General features: G+C 33.5%; 1 long non-coding RNA gene across 1 annotated transcript; it reads left to right on the top strand.

The window, feature by feature from the left end:
* The first annotated feature begins 4,973 nt into the window (after nucleotides 1-4,973).
* LOC136275278 (uncharacterized) lies at nucleotides 4,974-5,814 on the top strand. The gene is made up of 3 exons (XR_010713864.1): nucleotides 4,974-5,242; nucleotides 5,431-5,448; nucleotides 5,719-5,814. It is a non-coding gene; the product is annotated as an uncharacterized lncRNA (long non-coding RNA).
* The last annotated feature ends 1,100 nt before the right edge of the window (nucleotides 5,815-6,914 follow it).

Below are 6,914 nucleotides of genomic sequence, written 5' to 3'. Positions count from 1 at the left end.
TATTTACATTGCAGACAAAGGCGCAATGTTGGACCAATGTACAGAACTGAACAGAACATACCCAAAATACAGTTGGCAATTGGTATATTTAAATAATGTACTAACGATGGCAATTTAACAAACCGCATTGTATCAACGTTTGACAAACTTTATTATCTAATTTTGATTAGAATTCAAGCGTTGGGCCAACGTAACAAAAATTTAGTAGGTATATATTAGTATGTTGGAGTAACGTTGTACTAACATTGACATATTAACCAAGTATGTTGTACATACCAAGGCCCATCACGTTGGGCCAACGGTGCACCGATGAGCAAAAGGACATTGGGCCAACGTAAATAGCCAACAATGGGCCAACATAACCAACATTGTTGGGGCATTGTTATCATGCTATCTGGGATGCTCTTTCCCAAATAATGTCTACAATTTCATATTCAGGTTAAAATCGGACTCTTTGACAAGAGAGGATATTTGATACTTCTAAAGAAACAGAGGAAGTTTTTGATTACTGTAGAAAAAGGACACATGCAGACAACATCATTTCTAGGTTGCCCTATTGTGCACTTCAAGAACGAAACTGGTGTAGTCGCCCTCCACAGAGTTCTTTCCCATGTTCCTCTTGTTCACCATTGCGCTCCCTCCCACTGCACCATCAAAGAAGTAAAAACTACCATCAGAGTGGAACAAGAGGACAAAGATGATTTTAAAAGATTTGTTGTACAAAACATGAATCATGCCGTCAAAGTTTATGTAGTTAATGTTTATTCCCTTAAATGTCCATCAGGAATTCCTTCTGCAGACCTCAAAACCTGCTCCAAAAAATGGTAAATCAAATTGTCTTCTGTGTAACAATGCGTATATATAGTTATGCAAGAAGAGTTTTGCTACTTTAGGTTTGAAATAGCGTAATGTGCTTTTACTGATCACTTTATCAACGTGCGATGATATGTATGAAAAGGCAATATTTGTGGGGGGGGGGGGGGGGGTTATTATTGAGAGTATGTTTTATAACTAAACAGAATATTTTGGTGATAACTGTGTGGTGTGCATTCTTGTAATGGAAGTTTTATATCAAGAATTTACATAATATATGCACTCAACTTACATGTTTTATATCAAGAATTTACATAATATATGCACTCAACCTACATGTTATGAACATTTATTGTTAAAACTTACATGTTTATTCTTTTAGATTCTGTATACAATTACTTTCTATAGATCATTATGTAAATTTCTTATGACCACAGTGGAAACTAGTTTCGAAAACGTATTGTGCTGGCTAACTAAAGATCATTCTTCTTATCATTATTACATATTTTTATTTTTATTCTGATAATTTTTTGTAAATCAAATTATAAAAATGTTTTGTAATTAAAAGGGCTATTATCAAGATTTTTAATCTTTTCAGAAAAAAAACAATATATGTTCCTTATTATGTAAACATTAATAATTGGCCCTAAAAATGCGAAATTAGGGCCCAAATTAATTAACTAGATGATTCATTTTAAAGCTCTGACGATCGAAATCTCCAGTTAATTAGATAGGGTGTCACGTGGTGCCGTGACGTCATAGAAGCAATAGCTCTGACTGCTGATACTAGTGATAGATGTGACTTCGTAAAGTTTACGTAATTTATTTCTTTGATTAAACATGGAAAACGAGTTTCATGACATCGATGACATTTCTTTGAGGGTAGAAATTCAGCCGTATATGTACGAACCCCCAGCAAGAGCCGAACCTACGAAAAAGAACAGCAAAATCACAGTATCTGAATGTTTAAAACAGGCAAGTTTTTTTGCATTAATTACAAACTCGTGGACTTCTAAGGCAACACAGGGTTATAATATTGTGACAGCCTATTTTATTAATGGTTGGAAATTAAATTCATTTCTGCTTCAAACAACAGCTATGGATGTATCACATACCACAAAATCTTGTCAGAATGTCCTATTAAGGTTGTTGCAGAATGGAACATGAAACGAAATGGAGAGTTGCCTGCCTTGGTGACAAATAACGTCCGAAATATTATAAATGCTGGCAAACTAACAGGTTTGCATCTCCATGTACGGTGCTTGGCACATGTGATAAACCTTGCTACTCAGAGAGGACTTAAGGTTAAGGACAAAAGGAGTTTCTAACTAAATTAGTTTATATACAGGATATGAAGTCTGACCCAGTCTTCAGCACTATGTCCGTATTAATTTATTTATTTAATAATATATTCCATTTTGAATTTGGGCTATTTATCAATCTTCTGATCCAGGATGACTTTAGACTTTGGATGTAATTATTTATTTCAATCATTTTGAGACCACAATTTGAGTATTCTTGTGTAATTTGTTTTCTTTTTATTTTGTCCACCTTAGATTTCCAAAGAACATTAAACAATATTTCATTTAAGTCTTTAATAAATTTACTTGATGGTGTTGGAAGTGAAATAAACAAATGATTCATTTGTAATCCTACCAATAGGAGTTGTATGTCTTTTGTTCCACTGATTGATGATTTCTTTAATTTTAACTAACTTTTTATCATAATTGAGTTTTGGAATATTTGCTAGATCTACGTCAAATTGGATACCTAGTAATTTTAATTGTGTTGTCCAATGAAAATTCATTTCACGACATAATTTTTCAGTAGAATATTTTTTGCTGCCTATCCAGACTAATTGTGTTTTTGATAAATTAATCTTGAGTCCAGCGATTGTATTAAAATTATTCAATTCATCAATAGTTGTTCTGAGGGATTTTTCTGAGCCATTTAGAATTAGTACGTACAGTGTCGTCAGCATATTGAGATATCAGATATTCAGTATCATCTATTACTATTCCTTGTACATTCTTATTACTTTTTATCGTATAGGCCAAAATTTCTGCACACAGTAGGAATAAATACGGGGAGATCGGGTCGCCTTGGCGGCATCCTCTGCTAGGTTTGAAAAATTGTGAAAGATGTTCAGCTTGTGTGACCGATGATTCTATATTACATTGAAAAGTAGATATCCAAGATTGAATGGATACTCAAAAGTTTAAAAAATCTAAACATTTGTGAATAAATTTCCAGGAAACAGTATCAAAGTATCTCTTTCGGAGCGGGGGTATAATAATGGCATTCTAATTGTAGGTGGACGACTGAAGAGTGCTCTGGCTGAAGTTGTCTGCGCACGACCTATACTTAAACCCTGGAAACATCATATCGCTACCCTGCTGATTGTCAAGTTTCATCAGTCAGTTCGTCACCAAGGACGTTACTTCACAGAGAACAAAGTGAGATCCAGTGGATATTGGATAAAGGGGAGTAGACGACTTGTTGTCTTAATCTTGCACAAGTGTGTGATTGCCCGGAGGAGGCGACAACAATGTTAATCACAGAAGATGTCTGACCTACTAGAAAATCGGTCTGACTTACCAGAAAATCGTTTGATTCCAGATCAACCTCCTTTCACCTCTGTGGGCGTAGACATTTTCGGACCGTGTGACGTCATTACACAAATTGATTCTCTGCAAACAGCGTTGTCTACCTGTCTGGTGACTTGGGCAGTGCATATAGAAGCACTTGAAGAGATGTCATCATCTTCATTCATAAATGCATTAAGACGGTTCACCGTTATATGAGGAGAAGTGAAGTTGTTCAGGTCAGATAGGGGTACAGAAATGTATCCTCCCCTGGATATGTTCCAGAAATTCGGGAGAGAGGAAGTCATTAGTTTACTGATACGATGCAACGTTGTCTTCAAAAAATACTAATGGGAATCTACTATATGGCCCAGCTACATGTACAATATCCAGCGGCATGCAGCATGGTTCTTCTTTTTATCCAAGGGGGTATCTTGCAGGACATGAAGCAGGTATGCCATTAATGAAAAAGCAGAGGAAGTGTTCAGGAATATTTTATGCAATTTCTATTGGAGAATTACAATGAGTGCCTCAGAACTGACTTGTGACCAGGATGACTCCTCTGAAGATGAAGAATATGAGCCTAGCTTTCATCTATCATTTAAGTAATTATTATAATATGTACAAAGTTTAAGTACAGATGAAAAATATTTGATTATTAGAAATATTCTAGAGGAAATAAATACAAGATATTATAATGAGCACGTGAATTTTCAAAGCTGTATTAAAACCAAAGAAACCAGTAAATAAAATTGTCTTTGGAATATATTCACAAGGATTCAAACATGGCAATGTAAGTTTTTGTTTTGTTTTTTTTACCTATGATTTTTGTTTCATTTTTTTTTTATTTCAGAAATAAAATTAGTAAATTGCGCACAAGAAAAATAGCGATTACATTATTTATTTCTCTTAAATATAATTTTAAGTCGCTGTACTTGCGAGGAAGTGCGTCAAGTAATGAGAAATCTCGCGCAAGCGATTAGCGACTTGGACGACCTGCCATGTCCGTGAGTAATTGATAATAGAAAAAAAATAACACGATTTTACTTAAAAAGTTAGCTACAAGTAAGTCAATTTTTTTTTAAAACACACATTACAATGAGAACTTCAGCCAGACAACTGTTAAGTAAAAAAGTAAATTTGAGGATAACTTGAAATATGAAGCAACTTTGTGTGAAAATGTCTTCTGTAATAGAATGTAGAACGAAGTTGTAAATTAGTCTTTTCATTTTTTGGGGGGTTTAAGTATGGAGCAGTGTGCCAATCCACTTCTTTCTTCGTAAGTGTCGTTTGTGTTGTTTTTAAAAATAAAACGTACTCTCCAGTGTATATGATTTAAATCTCCGTTCTGTTTATTTATTCTTTATGATTTACACTTAAAAAAAATAAAATTGATCATCATTTTTCCCCCATATGTAAAGTACTCCACTAGCATCCAGAAAGAGGACGTACAGCTCCTCACCGGGATGTTCGTCAGGGTTAGTATTTTTTTCCCAAAATTAATAGCATTTCATATTCTGTCCGTACATATATAGCACGCCGATGTCAAAAAAGAGGAGGGGAAACCTGTTAGTACATTTTATATTTAAAGAAACACAATTTCTTGTAAATGATCTTAGAAATATACGTATATATTAATTTTTTCATATATTCTTAACTTTAGTCCCTCCACTCCGTCGGTGCCGATTGGGTCAGTAAATTAATTTTGATTTTATCCTTTTAAATAATAAATTCGTTATTTATACATTGTGGTATGCAGTAAATATAATGTGACCCTAAATTCTCATGATCATTTAGATTACCCCCCAATGCGCCGATTCGTCCAACTGTCTTCTGGAAAATAGGTATGTATGTCTTTTTTAATCACCATAGAATAACTGTTATATCAAATACTAACTGTATGATATTTATGTCATTTTTAAATTGTCATGGTTTTGGATGTTTACGTTATTTATTCATGCTTTTATGTATAACATTATCTAACCAATTTTGCACATTTTCTTTACACTGTCTTTTAATCATTTTATTTTAGTCTCGAGAGACAACTGCTGTGAGTTATTATTTTATATAATAACGATTTCATTTAAAAAAAAAAAAAGAAAGAGAAAATTAATGATAAATTTTTACGTGTATGTAAATTAAGAACTATGAAATACAGTTATTTGTTAACAAATATTTATTCATTATTTCATTAGATAGTCTATTTTTATTCTTTTTTTCTTTCATTTATTTATTAATTCTATATTTATTTATTTTTATTTTTTATTTGGTTTATATTATTTTTTTTTACATAGGGATGACACTGTACAATAAATTTCAGATCGCTTGAGGGAAACGCAAGCATGGCCTCGGCCAGCACCTCCTCCGCGGCGATGGAGGAAGAGGAGCCCGAGTAGACCGAGAAATAATTGGAAAAGTAAGTCTATGTTGATGATTGAAAATAAAATGAATGCACTGAAATAAAATTAACAAATGAATATTTTGAATGTAATTAAAAAAACAATTAAATGAAATTTTTATACCCCCGCTCCGAAGGAGAGGGGGTATACTGTTTTACCCTTGTGTGTCTGTCTGTCCGTCCGTCTGTCCGTCCGTCTGTCTGTCTGTCTGTCCGTCTGTCTGTCCGTCCGTAACAAAAAATTCTGTCGCATTTATCTCGGCAACTATTTATCGCAGATGCTTGAAATTTTAACACAGTGTTTGTTAAGGCATGCCATATCGTAAGATATATTTTTGTACCAATCGGACGTCAACTTCCTGTTAAATGACGACTTTGCTTATTTTTTAATCAAAATTTTCTAACAAATTTTCGTCAAAGATTTCTCAGCAACTGTTTATCGCAGATGCTTGAAATTTTTACACAGTATTTGTATAGGCATGCTATATCGTGGGATGTATTTTTGTACCAATCAAACGTCAACTTCCTGTTAAATGACGACTTCGTTTATTTTTTGCCAAAATTTTCAAACAAATTTCCGTCAAAGAATTCTCAGCAGCTATTTATCGCAGATGCTTGAAATTTTAACACACTATTTGTTTAGGCATGCCATATTGTGGGATATATTTTTGTATCAATCGGACGTCAACTTCCTGTTAAATGACGACTTTGCTTATTTTTTAACCAAAATTTTCAAACAAATTTTCGTCAAAGATTTCTCAGCAACTATTTATCGCAGATGCTTGAAATTTTTACACAATATTTGTATAGGCATGCCATATCGTGGGATATATTTCTGTACCAATCGGGTGTCAACTTCCTGTTAAATGACGACTTTGTTTATTTTTAGCAAAAATTTTCAAACAAATTTTCGTCAAAGATTTCTCAGCAGCTATTTTTCGCAGATGCTTGAAATTTTAACACACTATTTGTTTTGGCATGCCATATCGTGGGATATATTTTTGTATCTATCGGACGTCAACATCCTGTTAAATAATGACTTTGTTTATTTTTTGCCAAAATTTTCAAACAAATTTTCGTCAAAGATTTCTCTGCAGCTATTTATCGGAGATGCTTGA

Source organism: Magallana gigas, chromosome 1 (genome assembly GCF_963853765.1).
Source record: "Magallana gigas chromosome 1, xbMagGiga1.1, whole genome shotgun sequence".
In the NCBI taxonomy this organism is placed as follows: domain Eukaryota; kingdom Metazoa; phylum Mollusca; class Bivalvia; order Ostreida; family Ostreidae; genus Magallana; species Magallana gigas.
The sequence above is the reverse complement of the archived record's forward strand: the minus strand, read 5'-3'. Positions and strand labels throughout refer to the sequence as shown.